This window comes from Giraffa tippelskirchi, chromosome 8, assembly GCF_054371585.1.
Source record: "Giraffa tippelskirchi isolate mGirTip1 chromosome 8, T2T-mGirTip1v1.2.pri, whole genome shotgun sequence".
In the NCBI taxonomy this organism is placed as follows: Eukaryota; Metazoa; Chordata; class Mammalia; order Artiodactyla; family Giraffidae; genus Giraffa; species Giraffa tippelskirchi.
This window is the reverse complement of record NC_137282.1, coordinates 28,054,944-28,075,562: the sequence shown is the minus strand read 5'-3', so window position 1 is coordinate 28,075,562 and position 20,619 is coordinate 28,054,944. Positions and strand designations below refer to the sequence as shown.

The 20,619-nt window shown below is 39.2% G+C and overlaps 1 protein-coding gene across 3 annotated transcripts in view; it reads right to left on the bottom strand.

The window, feature by feature from the left end:
* Nucleotides 1–20,619, bottom strand: part of SORBS2 (sorbin and SH3 domain containing 2) — a 205,671-nt gene that overhangs the window by 168,400 nt on the left and 16,652 nt on the right. For all 3 annotated transcript variants that reach the window (XM_081521701.1, XM_081521704.1, XM_081521702.1), the window contains exon 2: nucleotides 5,732–5,871. The gene's annotated coding sequence lies outside the window, so the exon portion shown is untranslated. The remainder of the gene's footprint in view (nucleotides 1–5,731; nucleotides 5,872–20,619) is intronic.

Sequence of the window (20,619 nt, the reverse complement as noted above, 5' to 3'; positions counted from 1 at the left end):
ATATTATAAAGAGGATAAAAATCTCACTGCAATCAAATTTTCTTACCTTAGCATGAATATTATCACTTCATTTCCAGACAAGTTTTTACACAAACTATGGCTATTAAGTGACGGCTCTCACCATGTGAGACAAAGTGCAAATGCCAACTTTAATTTTGGAATATAAAATTCAGCCATTCATTTTTAAAGTAAAGTAGCTTAAATACTAAAATGAAATATATTTTATATTGAAAACTAGTAGTCATCTTAAAAAAAGTTTTTTGTTTTTTTACAAAGTCAACTTTCATTATTTTTTTCTACAAAAAATTATCTCTCACCAAATTTACCATTTCACTCAGTTTTTCAGTCTTTTACTTGGTTTTTAAAAGTTTCTCATCATAAGCCACAGTCTTTTGTGATATCATTATAAAGTTTAGAACTTGTTTATATCTACTTTTGGTTTTATTTGGCTTTGAGTGAAAAAAGTTATATTTGATATAAAAAGAAAATTTCAGTGATTTAATTTTATGCCCCACGTCAATAGTAAATTGTTGAGTTTTGTAGCAAATAATTTATAAACAATTATTTACATTTTATAAGTAAATTTATATTTCAAATTATAAAACATTTATAAATAAACAGAATAAGAATTTATTTATTTAAAATTTTATTTAATTAAATAAAAATACTAAAAAATTTGTATTTCAAAGATTTTTATTCAGAGCAATTTGATTTTTTTTTTATCTCAACCGCTAAGAAGTGATACTCTGTAAGCTATTTACTTCTTCTCAAAGTTATCATTTTACTGCCCTGTACAGTCAGGGATAATGAGCACTTCTTACATCAGAATGAGGTGTGGATCTCTTAGCTTGACATTTAGCGTGCTTCTTGAACTAGTGCAAAACTTCCTCCTTTATCTCCAATACTCCCCTGCTGAATCCTTCAGTATAGAACCACTGCTCTGGACTATTCACAGATGTCCACGTGAAGGTCAACCAGATTTCAGACAATACCTTCAAACACTTGGCTTTGCTGGTACCACAAGGATGTGGTTTCTAGTCTAACTGCACATTTACTCAGCCATATTTGTTTTGGGATAGATTTCCATGCTTTTCTCTTCTTTTCTCTTTAAGAACATTTTTTTGGCTATGCCCTGCAGCTTGTGGGATCTTAGGTCCCCACTCAGAGGTTGAACCCAGGGGGAACCCAGGCCCTCAGCAGTAAAAGTGCAGAGTCCTAACCCCTGGACTGACAGAATTCCCAGTTTTCTGTTCTTAACCATGCTCTTTAATCCTAGTATAATAAAATTTTTTTTAAAAAGTGAATACTTTCATAGTAAAACATATAAATGTGGAATAGAAAATAGTTTTGATCTACAGATCAAAACTGTATTTGTTAACTATATTTGGTTGTATGCTCATTAAATTTGCAGACAGTGTACCTATACATAACTTTTTCAACATTCTTAGGTATTTTTAACACTAGGAATTTGTTCTAAAGTCGAGTGTTATATGGTTTTAAAATATTTAAATGGTCAGGTCGAACAAACACAAAAGTTCTGAACACTGCTTGGAGCTAAATTCTAAGCCAACCAAATTTCTTAGGTTTGCAAAATTGAACAAGAGAAGTACCACTGAGCTGAATGCATGTCAAGAGCAACGGCTCCACTAGAATTAAACCAATTCGAAGTTGTGCTTGGACCAGGGTTTGTATCAGGTCAAAGCAACCAAAACACAATGCTTTAATAACACAAGCTGTACATGTGTTTTTCCATTAAACTAAATTCACTTTCTTTTTTCAAGCCCAAATTTATCTTCAGAACAAGAGATTAGTGTTTCTGTCCTATCTTTTCTAATACTGGACTAACCTTTCAGTAGCAAGTACATTATTTTATTTAAGCTGTATCAAGTTACTAACCTGATTCTTTTCACTGACCTGCATCTTGTTTTGATCACCAAGTCATCACTTTTGGTTCATTATACCACTGGCACATGCTTGTCTTTCTCTGTAATCTTCATCCCACTTTTGATTATTTGATTATTTAATTATTTGATTATTATTTCTCAGTGAAGTATAGAAACTCAGAAATTGTTATGATTCCAAATAGTGCTTTCATAGCTTGGACTAACCATTTTCTTATTATCCTTTGGCTATTATTTTTAACTTGTTTTATAGCTTTGTATTATTTAATGAGATGGAACGGTACACCTTGAAAACTCTTAATATGAGAGCCAACCTGCCATTGGCTATTTTCTAGGGATGTAAAATAGATACTGTGGCAACTTTGGGTATCAGTGTCCACACCTGTACATTGGGAACACACTGCCTGCATGACCAACCCCGTATTAATAGGAATACCACCCTACCTTAAGACAGATGATCCAAGAAATCAGTTATGGAATGTGAACTAACTATGCATGGGGTGAAATAAAAATACAATCTATTATCTCTGATAAACCTGAGCATTAAATAAAATTACCGGTGTGGGTATTTTGCAGGTAGAGTTTTAGTTTCTAGGACAAAGTCTAGTTAAAGAGGTCACTGTCAAACAGTCCTGATTCCTCACCCTCTGCACCAGATGGTCTCCTCTTATTTCCAGTGCTCTCTTCTTGGTCCCCTTCTTCTTCTCAGTTGTTTTTCATGTAAATGTAACATTTGCTGAACAAAGTTTACAAATCCCATCTTCCTTTCCAGCCACTCAAAACACACACACACAACTTCACAACCCAGCCCATTCGACTGTCACATAACAGCTCTAGGTCAAGCTTTTCTGAAGAAAATTGACTGCTGAGGATTCCTTTACCCTCAGTACACATTACAAGTAACAGTACTAAACTTTTTAATGCTTACAATGTTCCCTAGGAGTGTGTCAGTTGAGCAGGCCAAAAAAAAAAAAAAAATCTGTAAGTTTATTATTTTTCCACCAATATATTTGACACCACCTTTGGAGAATGAACAAAAGGCATACTGTCAAGCATATAGATCTGGACAAAATGTTCCTGTTTGTTCCACATGAGCACAGAAGTATATTTAAGCAAAGAAAGCCACTCCATGACTCTCCTGGGACTGACTTCCTTCAGCTGAATTACACCAACATGTTCACACCACTTGCTTCAGACTGTGTTGGAATTTAAAAATGCAGACTTCTATTTGCCAATTGCTTCAATACCACAGTGATAAAAATTCACATTAGGATTGAACCTGGCTTTAAAGCATCATAGAACAAATGGAAGTTTATTGCAAAAATGTGTGTATACATGAAATTACAGTCAGAGATATGAAAATAAGGGGTGCCCTTGTTTTGCAGATTCTATACTTCTACAGGTCAGCCTCAAAGTCATCAGAAGTCACCTGACTTGGGATTATGTTTCAAATCCAGGCTCAGTGACATTCATGAAACTTTTGGCAAAACATGGGCCAAGTTTCGAGCAAGGCTGGGTAGAATACTTCTTTCATGTGGAACCTGTGTGAAACTCAGTGGTTTTGGCTACGTTTCTCCTTGAGTTTCACATTCAAACAAGCCAAAGTTTCAAAGTAAAATTAAGAGGCAAAGGGAAACAAAAAAACAAAAAACCCCAACAGAACAGGAAAAAAATGGCTTGCTCAAGAATGGAATGGCCTCTATGACATTCCAAACACATTTCAGCCATTGGATTCTGCAACTGAACTAGCATTGCCTTTTTAGCAGCACATTTCTCCTCAGCAACGCCAAATCAAGAATTCCTAGTATTAAAGGGAAGAGTATTCTAGACCCCCCCAAAGGTAGTGAAGGATATGCTCAAAATGACCAGAGGATTTCAAGTTTTGACTATACACACATCACAGAAATGAGATGATTCAAAAGCTCTGACAATGTAGATCTGAAGAGAGAAAGTTAGTGATTAAATGTCCAGCTTTGGGAAATTAAAAAAAAAAAAATTAGACTGAACAGCTCTAGGTTTTCCTACTATCTCAGTCCCAGTTCTAGACATCATATTGCATCTGCTTCTAATCCAGAGGGACGTTTCCCATAACGTACTCCCTAGCTCCACCCTTGAACCTGAGTCCGGCGGCCACTGGCTTCCTTGCTTGTCAGCATGATGCAGAGCACAGGGTGCGTCCTGTGTCAGCTCTGAGGAGCCACGGTCCCTGCCTGGCACTTAGTCTCCTGACAGGATTAAGCTCATCCTACTGTTCACCTTCACCAGGGTGCAAGGCCAGATTGCCAGGAGACGACAAACTCAGTATCTGGCAGAGGACTTTGAAAATACCCTTTGCGGTAGAGAAGAAAAGAGTGACAAACAAATGTGATATACCCACGAATTTTCTCTAAAACAAAGAGAACATCTGAAAGTTGACTGAATGGCTAGAAAGCGCTACACTCTGCCTATTTTAGGAAATACATTTTTTTCATTCCTTAGCCCTCATTCAGCAGAAGTTTCACGAGCATAACAGACTTCTGGCTACAGAGAATTTTTTTTCTCCTTTTTTTTCTAGTTTTCCTTTTTTAAATGTTTTTTTATTTCTTTTTAATTTTTTTTTCTTCTTTTTCTTTCTTTTTTTGGGGGGAAAAAATGTTACCTGGAAGATGTGTGTTTAAAATGCATGTTTTCTTTTGACATATGGTGAGATACCAATAAACTTCTTTGGGAATAAGAATCTCTAAATTCCAAGGATTTCAGTGTCCATGTTAAAAAGCAACAGTAAGGCCCCAAGGCATATGGCAATTTAGAGGCACTTACATGAGGGGTTGGTAGAGTCTGGTCTGTGCACCATTATTTCCTGCTTGATTTTAGACATCTGCTGAGAGTGGAGCAGAGAACTGTCATAAATTCTGTGATGGTCAGAAAAGCCTGCCATAGAACATTCTTTGCCTTTCTGTTGTGTATGGGGGGGGCGTCCCTGTACTAATAAAACAACACATATCAGTAAGAGAAAACCAAAACCCAATAGATTATTGCAAGGAAATGATATAAAAACCTTAAACAAAAAAGAAAAAGACTTTTTACTGAACATAGTAAATACCCACAATCAAAGTAAATGCCATGTTTGAAGTTAAAGTCCACAGATCAAAGTACTTTGCAAAATGTCAAGACCAAGCATAAGGTGGGGGAGGGGGAAAAGCACAGAAAACCCTCCAAAGTATTATATTGGCAAGTGGAGAAAGAAACCTGCTAGCCGAAGACCGTCAGCTAGGTAAGGAAACCTCAAAACTGAGCCACCAAATTGTGGTAGGAAGATACAATACAAAACCACACAAAAAATTGTTCTAATTCCACAGTAGCAATGAACAAAACAGTGGTGAAAGGTAGTAAGATAGAGCCGTCTCATTGTCCTTAAAGAATAAATCACTAATCTAGCTCCTTTACTCAAGTAGTTGCATCTTTTTCCTTAAAAAATAATGCCCTTAGAAAGTTAAAAATAAGTAAACCCTGTCTAAACAAGAAAATGAGGGTGTCTGAAAGGCTCTGGGACGACCCTGGCAACGAGGCTTAATTAGGGTTCTGCTGCAGCTCAGTCACAGCCAGTCTGTTCTGCAGGTCAGCATTGTACAGAGTGCATTCAGCACTGTTTAAAGCTGCAGCCACAGAAATGCACACAGGGTGCTGCTGGACTCTGGAACACCGTATCTACCTGGAGGGCGTTCAGCACCCCCAGCACCGTTCCCCCCACCCCCCTGCTTATTTTCACCATTGACAAGTTATTTAAAACACATTGAGTCCATGTCATAAACCAACAAAATAATTCCAGAATTAAAAAAAAAAAATCTTACCTACAGGCAGCCAGGTTCAACAGTTGCTCTGAAGAGAGGAAGTAGGAGTCAGTGGCCTTTTACATGTGGAGATTGTTTATTTAGCCCTTTTTAAAAGGTCTTGAACTCCAGAGGTTTAAGATTAAGTCCAATCCAAGTGTCTGGAAAAAAAAGGGGGGGGGGCGGGCAAGAGAGAAGGCCAGTGAGAGAGGGAAAGAATCTCAGCTGCTGGGTGGTGCTACTGTTCTGAGAGCATTTGAGCTATTTTCAGCATTTAACAGCAGCCGGGGTTGTCTGCAAGGATGAAAAAACCTTGCCGGGATCGCCACACCCCGGCCCCCCCCCCCAGGGGTGTGTGCGTGTGGGGGGCAGGGACACAAACCAGGAAACCCACAACAACTTGCTTCACTGTGCAAATATTCATTTACATTTTGAGGAAAACTGCCAGCATGATTGAAAGCAAAACACACAGTAACAACAACAACAAAAAACTTAACTGGAATCTGAAAGAAACATAGTACTTTGCCATAATCCTTGCGTTTTCAAAACGATTCACCTGATTCGTTGAAAATCGATGTCCTATTTATGCCGTATTGAGAGGAAAGACTTTTCTTCTGATAGTTCCTGGCCTGCTTATATGGGTCTTCAAAAATATTGTACGTTTCTCTCTGGGAGGAATAATTGTTGTCAGCCTATCCTCCTTGAGACTGAAGACAAATGATTTATTTCTAGCCCACACCCACATTTCCAGTCTCATCAACCATGCTATTTTTGAAAGCTACTGGGTTAAGCTGTTGACATTTCTTATCTCTTGGCAGAGATGGGGGCCATTCAGTGACAAGATGCAGACAGGCACCCATCCCCTGCTCTCTCCCCACTCCAAAGGCCAGTGAAGAAATACTTCAGACTGGGTCACCAACAATGACTGGCAAACTCTGAGCTTTCATTTTGTTTGTAGAATGATGAATTAAGATCTGGAAATTGTATTCATTCACTCAACAAACATTTTTGTGTCAAGAACTTCTGATATGCCAAGAACTCTGAGAATACAATAGTGGACAAAATTAATTTCTTTGCCTTGAGGTTTATAGCACACAAACGCAGCGAGAGTAAGGACAGAATTTGTTACAGACTTTTACAGCTTCTTTTCCACAGGCTATTTAAACCATGGCAACTGGAGATGTGGAGATCTCTTTCTCCTCTGACCCAGGGAATATATGCGTCATCAGACAGACTCCTGACTTCCATTGCTTCATTAGGCTTTTTGCAACATCCCGAAAAAGGAAAATTAGTTACTTCCTACCAACGAAACACTTAAGTATTTGTATAAAAGCCTCTGTTCTACCTAGATGAAATCCCTGAAACCTCTGAACTCCCTAGTCTTTGTAACAAAGAAAATGCTTATGCAGTCAGGAAGTACTGCTGAGAGATGAAAGAAGATTCCCTGATCTTAGTCCATTATAAAAACCACCTTGATATATTTTATAGTTAATATTATGAAGGCTGGCTACCAGAGGCTCACATCAAATTCAGTTCTCTCCTTGTAACTGATTAGAGAAAATACTGCGGAAAGAAATAGGTGAGGCAGATTGAGGTACCAACTTCCAGTTGCAAAATAAACGAGTCACAAGGTGTGAAATGGACAGTGTGGGGATTATATATAGTCAATAATTATGTAATATCTTTGTATGGTGACAGATGGTGACTAGACTTACTGTAGTGATCATTTTGAGATGTATAGAAATATCAAATCACTATGCCATGTAACAGGAACTAAACTTTTTAATTGTTTTTACTTTTTTCTCCTTATAGTAGTTTATAATGAAAAGGAAAATACATTTACACATGGACCTTCCTTGAGAAACTGTGGAAGTTAAGGGAACATATAAAGATTAACTATTTGAGTACTAAGTCAACCATTATTTTTAAATTTCAAACTGGGTGCTTTTCACACCAATACTGAGAGAAACCCATTGCTTCACACTGAACTATTTTTAGCGTCATTTTATGTCAGTCTGCACTTGAATGAACAGGTTATGACCCAGCTCCCTGTTCCATTTAGGATGAGTCCCACCCTGCCAAGTAACTCACCCAGGACGCCTTTGTTCCCCAAAGATCTTGACTGTCCAGACAGCCTGTCCATAAGTACTTTTCAACAGATTTGACATCACAGCAGAGTGCAAACTGAGGCATATTTTTAAAGGTTAGAGTACTTACCCAACCACTAAGTCTTCTGTTAAGTTATTAATACTGTAACAATTATATCAACTGTACTGTTATTAGTTTTATATATGTCTCTTTTTTCTTCTTTGTGTTTTTTACAAAAAAAATTGATTTAAAAATCATTCGGAAATGCTTATATTAGAGTGGGCTTCTTATATTGATGAAACATTAAATAGGCCTTCGGCATAACTCTTCTCCTGTATCAGATGGGGGTAATAACAATGCCAATCCATAGAGTTGTGGTTGGGTTTATATGATTATGCACATGAAATGCTTAACCAAGTAATGCCTGATACACAGAAAGCATAAAAGTTAATGATATTATCACTGTTAAGCCTTGTTGTTGTTGTTTAGTTGCTAAATCATGTCCAACACTTTGCAACCCCATGGACTGCAGCACTCGAGGCTCCTCTGTCCTTCATAACTCCCACAGTTTGCTCAAATTCATGTCCATTGAGTCAGTGATGCTATGTAATCATCTCATCCTCTGTCGTCCCCTTCTCCTGCCCTCAATCTTTCCATCAGGGTCTTTTCTAATGAGTCAGCTCTTCGCATCAGATGGCCAAAGTATTGGAGCTTCAGCTTCAACATCAGTCTTTCCAATGAATATTCAGGACTGATTTCCTTTAAGTCTAGAGCCTGCCTATCTAATGTGGTGGATACATGTGGCTGTTGAGCCACATGTGGTTTGTCAGAACTGAGATGTCATATAAGTGTAAAATATATACCAGACTTTAAGTATGAAAGACATATTGTAAGCAGAATTTTTAAAAAAATCTTGATCATATGTTGAAATAGTATTGCAAACATATTGCGTTAAATAAGATATTTTGTTAACATTAATTTTACTTTTTTGTTTTTTTAATGCCAAAGCCTTTTATATTATAAATGTGACTTGTATTATATTTTTATCGGGCAGTGCCATCTAGGCCAGTGGTTCTCAAACTGTAGTAAGCATTAGACTCACCTGGAAGGCTCGTCAAAACACACATTCTTGGGTCCTATCCCTAGGTTCTGATTTAGTATGTCTGGGGAGAGGCATGAAATTTTGATCTCTAACAAGTCCCCAGGTGATTCTTGACCATACTTTGAGAACCATTGCTCTTGATCCTTGCTACTTAAAAAAAGAGTGGTCCACAGATCAACATCTAATGCTTGAAGGAATTAGGACACTTTGCAAGATTCCGGGCAGCAACGCAGGCTCTGAAGAGTAAGATAAGAACCTAGTTGCCCTGGTGCAAGGCATGAGTGGGACCGGCCGCCGTGTTCACTGAGATTCTTAAACTCTCCAGAAGGACAGGCTTGGTTTCAGAGGCTAGAGCAGGAATAATCTTTCAGAGATGAAGAGGGAGCGGGGAAAATGGACGGAAATGTTGAAAGTCAGTTTAGCATTTCATTTCTTTTTCTCCCTCCATAGCATACAAGAAATACTGAGACTGTTCTCAGCTAAGAATAGGTCTAATCAAAACTGTAACTGAGGCACAGTTGATGTAGAATAAACCATCCCAGAAGGTATTTACGTCTCAAGAAAGGATCTTATTAACTCAGATAACCCTCCAGGTGTTAGAAACACGAGAGAGATTGGTATTTTGGAGAAGAGAGGCTTCCGCTGTCCTCTGCCCCACCGTTAAATAAGTGAACACATTATTTTGAATGCTCTCACCAGTCTGCCAGATGCCTTCTCACCTTTCCAGGTGGCACCAAAGCCTCGGGGGCTCAAAGGGCTTCCTAAAAATGAAATCCTCATTGTAAGAGAAAATGTGGACCCACACCGGTAATATTTAAAACTCCCAGTTCTGTATGAAGTGACCATCTGTAGCTTTAGGTCTTCCTGGTTGGTTGATTGTTTCAGAAAACTTAAAAAAGTGTGTAATGCTTAAGAGCAGAGAGTCTGGAATAGTGTGTCTGTTTGAATCCACTTTGGTGTGACCTTGGGCCAGTTACTTCACTTCCCTGTGCCTCTGTTTCCTCTTCTTTAAATAGGACTTATCTCAGTAGGCTGTTGTGAGGATTAGAAGAGCTGTCATTTGAAAGGAATGTAGAAAAGTCTGGCATGTTGCAAATGCTATTAATGATATTGGTTAAATAATTAAAATGTAGGAGAATAACTGTTCAGGTTTCCTTTTATGGCCAAACATAGTAATTTGTTTTCAGATACCATAATGAATTCTAGGGACTTTTATGTGCCTGGTTTCTTGAATACATGCATTTTGAGGGCTTCTTTGAGAGTTGTTTAAATTTTTTTTTCCCAAGAGAACTCCAAATTCTCATTTGATTCCTCATCGCTTCCTATGATTTGAGAGGATCTCAGTAGGAAGGAAGTGAATGTAGTTTTCCCATGAATATTGTTTTCTAGGTTACACACTCCCCCCCACCCCCCGAAGTCCTTTGAAAAGTGAGTTGCACTATAAATGTTTGAAGGCTTTCATGGTCATGTCAGTTGGGTAGCATTGTCTAATTTTCCAGGAGAACAATGCGTCATTCTCTTGGATATTTTAGTGCTTAGGGAGAGGCAGCAGGACTGCCTGAAACACCGGCATGAGTTTCAAAGATGTATTGAGAAGGCAGTCAGATTCTGATACTATAGAAATGATAGAAATCAGATAGCGCTGATGAAAGGAAGGGGTGGACCCCCGAAGCAGGCATGTTGGATGCAAAATGAAGGCTCGATTAAGTGTATTGACATCTTTTACACTTGTCTGCTTCAACCACATGAAACAGAGTGAACCGCGTGTGTGCGCAACGAAACTAGTGATGCTTAGAAGCATCACACACTCAGTAAGTGTCAGCAGGGTCGTCTCCAGGAGGTTCAGTGTGTTGAACAGTGAATAAATGCACCAACTGGGGAAACCCAAGCCCATGGGTTGAGGTTTCAGACAGTCATACAAGTCCTCTGCGCTGACACCCTAAAATGGGGGCAGAAACACTGAGCTGTATAAACCCCGCTCCTAACTCGGACATCTCGACTTTTGCTTGGACTGATAGAGATCGCATTTGGCCATTCCCCCTCACCCCCATGATCTACATCTGCAGGCATAATTATTTTAAAGTTGTCAAATCATATGTCACTTATTTCTGCTTCCTGGCTTACTGACGTGAAACGAAATGTGACTTGCCATCCCATTTGCCATTGTGCAATCTGGGACTGGATTTTACCAAATAAGGTGAGAGTCTGAATGAACAATGAGAGAACTATTATCAAGTGCTAGAGATTCTATAGAAATAACTTCTTAAAACCTTTGTTACAACTCACTTTTCTAGTGAAAACCTTATTGTTTTTAAACTGACTGTCTGAACTCCATATGTATTTAGCAAGGGCCTTTGCTGTTTTATATAACCATGACTTAGTTCTCGATATTTATATTCCATTGAAATTGAGCATATGCAACAGTTGCTACATATGGTAGAAAAATCGTCAGATAAGCCTTCATAAAGGGGCCTATTTAAGGCTCTGTGCAATCTGCTTCTTCTCATCCCCACCCACATCTCCCTTCCTCCTCTAGCTCTGTTTCTTCCCGTTTCTCTGGCCTCCCCTCAGTTCCTGGGTTGGACCACCGTCGGGGCCTGTGTGTGCTTTATCCCCTCTCCCTGCCGCCTGCCCTGCTTGACGTGGATGCCAGGCACCCTTCAGCAGTCAGCCCAAGTGCCTTTTCCTCAGGTTGGGTTTCCCTGCTCTAGCCAAGGTCAAGCATTTTTGTTTTTAACTCTTAAAGAACTGTGTTCCTCACTTTCCCTCCAGCATCAAACGTTGCCTTTGTTTGAGTGATCGATTCATGGATTTCCCCTCTGATTTCCCACTGAACCCCTGACAGGTGTGTTATATTTGTGCCTGGCACTGAGGGAGGGCTCAATCTGCATTTGTTGAATAAAGAAGCAATTCAATACGTTCTGCTCAAGGCAGTAAGCAACACACGATGGTATTTTTGTTATATATAAATGAGAGCTTATAAAAGTATCTTATCTTCTAAAGAGCAAAAACTCTGTATTCTGATTAAGCAGCTGTTTCTAACCAAGAGGATTCTCTGAACGGTATTGCTTTGTGGTTACATATTTGATTTAAAAGGTTTTTAAAGAATCAGCACTTGTTTTCCTCCTCGGGGATATAATCTATTACCTTAATAACTTGCATTTATCTTCTAAAATAGGCTTGAAATAAATCGATACCTGCATTCTAGCATCATCTCTCCAGACCTTTTTAAAAATCATGTAATACTCCATAAGGGTGTATTAATCACTCAACTGGGATCCCTGATCAAAATTTCTTTTGATTAGGGTTATTGAGAAAATGATGTATTTGTGTATTAGTAGACAGCTATACCACATGGCTTCCTGCAAGCTGTACCTGATGCTTTTTTAGATACTTGATGAGCAGACAAACAGAAATGAATTATCTCACCAACAGCACTGCTTGCTCAGGCCATTGTCATTCTCGTGGCATGAAACACTTTGTCATGTCCATATAGTGCATTAGTTATAAACACACCACGAATTACTAGCCGTCGAAAAACTGGGAGATTTGTGATCTTGTTCTCTGGCAAAGGAGAGGAAAGGGAGCTTTGTGTGGCCTGGAATACAGAGTTGAGTTGGAGACTGAGGGCTGGTCTTTGCCCTGTTGCCTGGGAAGAGGCTGTGAAACACTTTCTTCTACCATGGGCACAAGGACACTGGTTAGAGCCTAAGAATGTTTGAAGATGTACTATTTTGTACATGTGTACATGCTTTTTGTACACGTGTAAGGCACTTTGAAATCCTCACAGCACAGCATGAAAAATATCTTTTCTGAGGCATTCAAAAAACACACTAATTAACCCAACCATCTATGGCATATTTCCATCGTTACTATGACCACAAAAGTTAATTTTGCAAGGACAGGCATACATAAATAATACACAAAATGTTAGAAAAATTTCCCTGAAACCCTCAGAGACAAAATATGAGTGAAGAATTGTAAGGAAGAGTTTCCAGCATTCAAGGGTTAGAAGGAACTGTATAGATTTGTTGTATCAAGTGCATAAGAAAAACATTTTCCTAAAATGAACGTGGGTTAGAAATGGGAGCTTTCAGATATTGGACATGTTAATATTTTCTGTGTTATCCGTCCTCCAATCCAGACCTTCCTACCTCTTCGTGTGGCCTATTGGTGTGTCCCAAGTGGGTTACAGATGTTGCTGCAATATTGATCCCTTCAGCTGTCGCCTCACGAGGTGACACCCAGGGCACCTGGGGCTTTGGGGCCAGTCACCTCTGGCTGTTAGCAACCTCATCTGCTAACCTCAGGGCCTGCAGATATGCTCATTTGTCCATGTGCCAGATATAGACAAATTTGGGTGGGAACGGTCTAACCAGCAAGGTCAGCCTCCTAAAAACAGCAACAATAGTCTTGTTAACAAAGGAAACACAAGAAATGAGATGGCATGGGAGAGGCAAGTTAGAAATGTCAAGAAATGAGTAATGATAGCTCAGTTTTACCAAAAACAGGGGTGGGGGAATCATTATTCAGACTCGGGGCTGAGCCAGGACTGGCCTGGTCTCCAGAGGAAAGTGCTGGACGGTCTGTCCTGTCTGCAGTTGTGGGTAGCGTGTGCTCAGGCAGAGGGGTGGGAATGGACGTCGGAGCCAAAGTAAATGCATGCATTTTCACCTTCTCGTGAGTTTCCTCTTTTTCTCAGCCAGAGTTTCTTTAAGGGTCATTTTCGAATGAAGTTTCTCTCCGACACATTTTATTTTACAATCAAGTCACTATATCCAGACTCATGGCTTGAAAAGAAATAAATACTGTAACACAGTCGTGGCAGACGCAGCTTTCTACCTATGGAGGATCCATCTTTGCTTTCGACTCTGCTACAAAATCCTGGTCACAGGACTATTTGAAAAGTTACCTTCTGGGATTCCCTGGCAGTTTGTTCAGGCTGATAAGCTACAGGCAAGACGTCTCACGGGTGCAATGCTAACCCCGAACCTCCTGAGGAGAGGGTGCTCTACCCTTTGCCCCGTCACCTGGCACTGCTCCTCTGAGCTGATGGAAATGCAGATGCCCTTCTGGGAGGCACCTGCTGAGGCAGCCTTGAACCCAGCCCTGGCTCCTTGTTGTTTTGGGGAAACCAGCCCCTCACCTGGTTAAAGGTAATCTGGTCGCTCGAAACTAGAGGCATACTGACACAATCATCCAAGAACAAGTTTCTCAACTCAGGCTGGCTGAAAGATAGCCGAAGACTATTAGGCTAGCTATGAAGATATCATAATGAACCTAGAACCTGTCATACAGAGTGTGTTTAACTCAGAAAGTAAAAACCAAATATCGTCTATTAACGTATATATGGATTCTAGGAAAATAGTACTGATGACCCTGTGTGTAGGGCAGGACTAGAGACACAGACGTAGAGAATGGACTTGTGGGCACAGAGGGGCAAGGAGAGGGTGGAATGAATTGGGAGAGTAGCATTGATACATATATACTACCATATGTAAAATATACAGCTAGTGGGAAGCTGCTGTATAGCAAGGGGAGCTCAGCTGAGTGCTCCGTGATGAACTCTAGGGGTGGGTGGGATGGGGTGGGAGGAAGGCCCCAGAGGCAGGGCATGTATGTAGACATATAGCTGATTTGTGCTGCTGTGCAGCAGAAACTAACAATATTGTACAGCAAGTATGTTCCAATAAAAAAATAATAAAGATAATCACGTACAAAATAGTTTCAGAAGTTCTGAAAGTACTTCCGGACATTAGCCCTCACCTCTTGTGAGTTGCTGTGTTAAGTTTCGGGCCCATTAGCATTTTCTAATGGACTGAAAATTGCCGTGAAAAACAGAGCTGATATGTTTGAAGCCCAAGGAGCTGCAGCATTGGAACCTTTTCGGCTTTAAACAAATATAGTCGAGTAGTTGGCTCTTTTTTTTTTTCCTAAACTAACAATTAGTGATCAGTGATATCAAGAGGAATAAGAACATCATAATAGTCTGCAGGAAATAGAAAACAGGAACCCATTGTTTACCCTGTTCTCAGTGGACATTGCCAGAGCATTGTTCAGAAAACTTTGAGCAGGGTCACTGCAGTGTAGTTTACCAAGGTTTCAAAAGCTAAACTGAATGATGGAATTTGTCCTTGGTACAGAAAAAAAGTGATTTTGAGAAGATGGCGAGGGATGTATTTGAGTATTAAATGATCTTAAAATTTTCTACTTAGGATTTCTTAAAATGGTAAATGCTCTCAGTCATAACTGAGGTGAAAGCATGTTGGATTAGAAAGCCAATAATTTTTTCAGTATCAAATAAAACTAAAGATACACATACAATGTGGAAATTATTTTAAGCATTCTTATCTCATGGCTTCTGGTTAAGTACCATATGTTGAAGAAATGGATATAATGTATAATACATCCCATTTTGTAACCATCAGTCACGTATAACCATTTTGTCTTTCTGTCTATATTGGTGAGGAGCTTGATGTTTGACAGGAAGGGTCTGGAGGCTGTCTGCCACCAGCAAATCTGACACCACTGCCTTCAGTAGCGTGGTTACCAAATCTCCTTGAGCCACAGTTCTTGTGTGAAGAAAGTAAGAATTATTGCAGCACTTGACAATCTGATTGGTATGAAGATTGAATGAGTTAATATACGCAAAGGTCTTAAGACAATACCTTGTACACAATAGGCATAAGTGTTGGTTGCTGCTCTTGATATGATCATTGTCTCAATGATGCATGACACACACAGTTAAAAACACATGCTTTGAGGATAAATGGTCCTTAATTAACTTTCTGGTTCTGCCCCTTATTTTGCTCCTTGGTTTGGGCATGATCTCTGAGTCTCAGTTCCCTGAGCTGAAAAGTCGCTCAGTTGTATCTTACTCTTTGTGGCCCCATGGACTGTAGCCCACCAGGCTCCTCTACCCATGGAGTTTTCCAGGTAAGAATATTAGAGTGGGTTGCCATTTCCTTCTCCAGGGGATCTTCCCGACCCAGGCATGGAACCCACGTCTCTTTTGTCTCCTTCATTGGCAGGCAGATTCTTTATCACTGGTACCACCTGGGAAGCCCACTTAATTACCATAGAGCATTATTAAGGGGATAGAAGAATATACTGCATGAAAAGCCATACCTGACACACAGTAGTCATCAGTTATTTTAAAAACCAGGTAGGAAAAAATTATTTGTCAATGTATTAATTGATTGTTGCAAACAATCTTTTAGTTCACAAATGGGGGGAAATGAAATGGATAGGACACATGAGATTCTGAGTTTAATTTCCTTATAATTCATTTCAGAGAGCTCACATTCAGACTTCTATGGGGCTTTTAAAATTTTTTAATTTTAAATAAGAATTCATGGAATTGTCAAACAGATGGATTAAGAAAATTCCCAATCTTTGCTAATGACTTTGGTAATGACTTTCTCTATGATTGATATTTTCCCCTTAAAGCAACAGCATTATCATCATCTTATTTGGTGAGTAACAGGTTGACGAGGAAATTTATTAGCATTAAAAGGAATAAACCAGAAGAAGCAAAATTAAAGAGTGGACTTTGTAAGTCCCTTTAAGATTCTGTCATTCCCTTAGCAAGTAGGAGGAACAGAGTTATAATTCTATCCATCTTTGCTACAAACAAACGCACGCTAACTTATGTCCATTGACTACAATTTTGAAAAGTGATAATTGAAGTATAAGTACCCCTATTATAGCAATAAGTACATTGCTGGAAAACAGATTCAAGGTTTGGAATCAGACTTAGCAAGCCCTGTCACTTTTAGCAAGTTACTCTGTCTGAGCCTTGATTTTCTTTATCTGTAAAACACAAACAATATTCCCTACCTTTTGGGGAGCCTTTTGAGAGGATGACATGAGGCTGTGGGAAAACCAGTTAGTCAAGCACCTGTTGTGGAAGAGTGTTTGATGTGTTGTTGTTGCTGTTTGCTGTCATTTTCCTCCTAGACTGGAGGCTCCTTGAGGACTGGCCTCCCTTTAAAAACACAAGTTATCAGGACTTCCCTGACAATCCAGTGGTTAAGACCCTGCACTGCCAATGCGGGGGCCTTGGGTTTGACCCTTGGTCAGGAACTAAGATCCCACATGCCATGTGTGCCCTGCAGTGTGGCCAAAAGATTAAAAACAAATTTTCTTTTAAAGCCCCATAAGTATTGCCAGTTCCCAGCACAGTGTCTGGGCCCCAGAATTTTCTGAGTGAATATTTATCTAATGAAAGGGATACTCTGCATGGAGAACTGAAACAACCATGATAATATTTGGTAAGCTTTACTTGCTTAAGTGAAAGAGCTGAGAGAGACAGGCACTGACCAACTGAACTACTGTTCTAGGGAATAGATTTAAGTAAAAAAGTAAATAGCTTCCCTGGTAACTCAGTGGTAAAGAATCGTCTTGCCAAGCAGGGAACATGGGTTCGATCCCGGGGTTGGGAAGATCCCCTGGAGAAGGAAATGGCAATCCACTCCTGTATTCTTGCCTGGAAAATCCCATGAACAGAGGAACCTGGCGGGCTGCAGTCCAAAGACTAGGACATGACTTGGCGACTGAATGACAACAAAAAAGTAATTGGAAGACAGCCTCTTCTTCACGCATTTAGAAGCGAAAGACAAGCTGTAAGGGACAGAGGAAGGTTGTTACAGTGATCCCTTTTCTAGCTGAGGGGATTACAAATAACATTTTTAAGTGAAACTGTCTCTGTATCACCTATATTTTCTTCCTTTATTAGTTCATGATTTCTGTGAGCATAGGCTGATTTCTTCTTTGATTCATAGGAGCTTTTATATAAAACTCAGATCTCCTGATTTCTCTTTGATCCCCAACAGCATTGCTAAACAGCTATACTCCAATATAAAATAAAAAAGTTTTTTAAAAAAGAACATTGGGGTATAGAGGATCACTTTATAGAAAATCACTGGGGCCAGAGTCTGAGAAACCCTGTCCTTGTGAGGCTGAAAGGTCAAGCACAGCATCAACAGCAGTTTGAGACCCGAGTTGGGATGAGCAGCCCCACTGGGTCCTGTTGGTCTGTACCATGAGCTCCAGGGCTCCTCCATCACTAACTGCTGCTTCCTGTTGCTGGGATCCGCTTTGATCGAAACTTGGATTCAACTCCTCAGTGAACTAAATTAGAGTGAATGCTATCCACAGTAGTAGACTCATTAAAGTATCAAGTGATGGCTTCAACTGCAACCAAAAGAGGTTTTCAGAGAGATAAGAAAACAGATGCAAACAGTAGAGAAGTAGAATTATTTGCAACAATTCTAATGAGAAGGGATTCAGTGGGGGAAAGAAATTAATAGACCATCTCCTAAAACAGAAGTAAAATTTGTAGCTTCAGAGGTCAATATTAGGTCTATTTTAATTGAGGCATAGTCAGACATGCAAGTAGAATAAAGTGATCTTGGAATCAATCATCAAAGGAGAAGAATACCATTTAACATAATTAGAAAAATGACTTGAAAAATGAGATAATTCTCAATAAGTAATTATTTTTATGAATGCAGGGCTCACTTAGTAAAACTCTTCTAAAAACAGAACCCTGAGTTCATTTAATAGCATTACATTAGGGTGCACTTATTTGCCCAGTTTTACAATTCTACTCTGTAATGAATCCTACCTGCAAAGACAGATAAAGAGGGCTAAAATCAGGTTGCCTTTAGGTTTGCAAATACAACGTTGAGTAAGAGAAGAAAGCATTGGAAAGGTCTTAACAAATGCTGTCCGTCACCTGTGGCCAAACCAAACCTGAGCTATAAATTGCAATGTCTCTAACTTTCTGTAACACGAACTCTGTTTTCTTGTTCCTGATTAAGATCTATCCACTTGGCCTCTTTTTAAAGACTTGTGCACATTTGAACACACCTTTGAGACTCCAGACTGGACTTCTGTACCACATTCTATTTTGGGTAACCACAAAGGTGCTGGAAATTTCAAGTAGTAACAAACACCAAAACCTACAAACTGAAGAACATGATCTGGTGAAAACCTGATCCCCTGGGCTGTGGGCTCCAATTCTTTGGAGTGTTTGACTTAAGAGATTTAGACCAGGTTAGGTCATCTTTGCTGTGATGATTTTATTCTTCCAGCTAACATATTATTGCTCTTGCATTCCCCCTATAACCACAATTCAGCTTAAGGCCATTTTTAAAGCTTGCTTCTGTGTTGCCGGGAGATGGGTACTAGGTCCTTTCTCTGTTCATATGAAATGATGCTATCTACTTTCCACTAACCATCTCCATGGACAACTCGTTCCTATTCATAGGCAGAGCTCCTCTTATCTGGATTTTAATTGAATACAAGGTTATCAGAGCCTTCATGTTTCATGCATAACTTGTTCAGAATGTAGTCATAATAATTTACTTGTCAAAATATAATGTATCAAATCAGTGATAAATTAAATTTATAATTTATATGTAATATAGTTACATAAATCTATATATTTATAGAAGGAAACTTTTGTGTGGTGCCTTCAGAATATATTAGTTTCTTACAACAGAATCATTCAAGACAGAGATAACATTGAATTTGTCTTGATTTTTAATGCAACATTTCATGCATCTCCTTCTTAAATAGTAAAGAATCTTGAACACATACAAGGTGAGGAATGGTTATGTAAGTTTGCTGCTATTCTTGCTTCTCAACTGTCTTCTCACTGTCTTAGTATATTTAGAAGTTTTGAGTTTGAAGTGTCTTCCTACACATATAAATTCTTGCAAGGTTTCCAAATCAAAGTGAGCAGTGCCTCAAGGGCTGTGTTTGCCATTTCTGTTTCAGTGAAAAATGATATACGTACAGTCATTCAAAGGTTTATGAACGGTCCTTGCTAACTTCCAGGTTGATGCAACAGGGCTCTAGTTTCACACACTTCAGCAGGTAGGATATTCAGGGTCTTATTTCTTACTACTTATCTCCACTGTCTGCTTCAGTGGTTTTGTTAACTTTGTTCTGAGAGGAACTAGCATTGGGTTAAGATATAAAACACAAGAACAATGAAGTGAGTAAATCAGTCTATTAACACATACCGATTAGTGCCCACACTTGTACACAAAAACACACTTAAACTAAAACGTTCCTGATTCTCACTTACATGATAATCTCTGTGGCTCCACAAGTAAAATAAGTGTATCTTTGTCGTTTCATCTGTTGGATATGTACTAATGGTTTCCTCCAAATGGATAAGGGGTATAAACTTTGGGAATTATTATAAGATACCTGAGTAGCTGTGTGACTTGGTAATTGGAATGATTTCCACCTTCAAAGAGTCAAGAAATATATGGACTCGTATTTCACTCCATTTATCTGGATAGCTAGTCACAGTTACAGATGGTCTCTTCATGTAAAAGAAACTTTAACATTTTTTAAAACTGAAGTATAGTTGATTTACAATATTGTATTTGTTTTGAGTATACAGCAAAGTGATTCAGTTATATGTATAATTATATAATCTGTACATATTGTTGCTGTTGTTTAGTTGCTAAGTTGCGTCCAACTTCTCCAGGCTCCTCCGTCCTTGGGATCATCTGTATATATTAATATACACCTGTACAGGGCTTCCCCGGTGTCTCCGTGGTAAAGAATCTGCCCGCAATGCAGGAGATGCAGGTTGAATCCCAGGGTAGGGAAGATCCCTTGGAGAATGAAATGGCAACCTGCTGCAGTATTCTTCCCTGGGAAATCCCATGGACACAGGAGCCTGGTGGGCTACCGT